We start from the raw sequence: 2035 nt of genomic DNA on the forward strand, positions 1-2035 counted from the left end.
GTTCACGTGACCCCCCTCCCCACCCCCCACCCCCGAGCGTCCAATGTGCATCTCAAACCCAGCACGGCTCATCTAGGCTCTTGCTGTGACCGCAGAGTCTGTGCTCCGCTATGCACACGAGCTGGTAGACACACGGTTACTCACGGATGCTCAGACCCACGATGTCAGAGTCAGCCTCCCTCGCCTCCAAGCCTCACACCGACCCCGACAGCAGGTTCTGTCGGTTCCCCTCCCAAGCGCGCCCAGCGTCTGACACTCCGCCCCAGCTACCGAGTCACACGACGCTCACTTCTCCCCAGTGCGATGGAAACAGCCCACTAGTGGCTGCCCCTCTTTCTTCCCTTGCTCCCCAACTTCTCTGGGCAGGGGCCAGAGTCTTCTTTCTAAAGGAAAATTTGAGCTGATCACTGTCTGCTTGAAGGCTTCCCCCTGCAACTGAAGGAGCAGGGGAGCCCCTCACCCCACGGCCAGGCCTTGCCAGACTCGTTTCTCGTGGGACAGGCACCCCCCACCTCCTCTGGCTAGATGCCACCTCCCTCGAGAGGCCTTCCTCCACACCTGAAGGAGCCATCCACCCCCCACTGCCGCCCTCATTCCGTAGCGTGTGGCCTTATTTTAGAGGTGTCACAGCACTGTCGCTACCCGAGTGTATCTTTCTTTCTGAATATTTCATGGACTGTCTCCCTGCCTGCACACAAGCTCCTTTCGGTCACGGAGTTTGTCTCTTTCTTGCAGATCTTCGGTGCCAAACACGCAGTAAGGGCTCCATCACCGTGTGCTGCCGCCTCGCTGGCTGGATTTAGACACAGACCGCTGGGCAGTGAACAGAGCCCCCATCCCAAGAAACAGGGGGTCAGGTTCTGGATCCAGATCTGCTGCTTGCAAGCTCTGGCATCTCAGGGAAGTTGTTCCTCTCTGAATCTCTTCCCTAGGCTTTCAAATGAGGGTACAGGTTCATGTACAGACTATTTCATGAATTTCTGCACTCATTCCATCATCAAACAGATATTGAGTTTCTAACATATGCCCGGCCTTTGTCCAGGAAGCAGGGGGACAGGTCTGAGTGAGTGGACCCCACAATTGCATGGCTTCGGGCATCATTCTCTGTGGCTTTATGAGAGTGAGCACCCACCCCCTCCCCAGGGCTCCCCAGAGGGTTCAGCGGTAAAGCCATGTCTCTCCCCCAGTGCAGGAGACATGGGTTTGATCCCTGGGTCTAGAAGATCCCCTGGAGGAGGAAATGGCAACTCACTTCAGTATTCTTGCCTGGGGAATTCAAGGGACAGAGGAGCCTGGAGGCGGGACTGGCTACAGTCCATGGGGTCGCAAAAGAGTCAGACACGACCGAGCATGCATGCACCCCACCCCCACCCCCAACAAGTGCTCCCCAATCTCCTGGAGCTCAAACTCCAGTTGAGGGGAGAGTTGATCCATAAGTAAACAAATAACTGAGCAAGATGAGATGGTGGCAGGTTGAGCCAGATTCTAGGAAAGGAAAAGGATGATGCGTCAGTGAGTGGAGGTGTTGTTGTGAGCAGTAAACTCAGCAAAGGAGAAAGATCTTTGCAAACTAAAAACTCCAGTGGTTACCTGGTTCGCCCTCTGCCTTGGGCAGAGGGCAGAATCACAGGCTCCGAGATGGAGGTGACAGAGGGGCCTCGGGCTGGAACTCTGGCTCTGCCACCCACGGCCGGGCCCCTCTCTGCCCAACAGATGCGGGCACACATGGGTGGAGGGGGCATCACCACTTAAAATCCCTCGCGAATTCCAAGTGCTTATGCAAGCCCACTCAAGACAGGACTCACAGCCTCCCTGACTGCCTGAGGGCAGCCGTCACCACTCCGCAAGTTGGCCCCAGGGCTTGGGTTCCAGGCCTTTCTCTGCACTGCTCTCCCACTGACATTTCGAGACATGGACAGACCAGGCTGTTTTTCTCCTTTCCCTTCCCTGCTCACACCAACCACATCCAGGAGCAGCTGCTGGTTGCTAGGCAACATGGAACTAGGCTTGGGTGCCAGATTTCAGAACTGGGAGG

At 56.5% G+C, this 2035-nt stretch overlaps 1 protein-coding gene across 3 annotated transcripts in view; it reads right to left on the reverse strand.

Moving 5' to 3' along the window:
* PLA2G2C (phospholipase A2, group IIC) overlaps positions 1-2035 on the reverse strand; it is a 27912-nt gene that overhangs the window by 4722 nt on the left and 21155 nt on the right. The gene's annotated exons all lie outside the window — the stretch shown is intronic.

This window comes from Bison bison, unplaced genomic scaffold (genome assembly GCF_000754665.1).
Source record: "Bison bison bison isolate TAMUID 2011002044 unplaced genomic scaffold, Bison_UMD1.0 scf7180017864516, whole genome shotgun sequence".
NCBI lineage: Eukaryota > Metazoa > Chordata > Mammalia > Artiodactyla > Bovidae > Bison > Bison bison.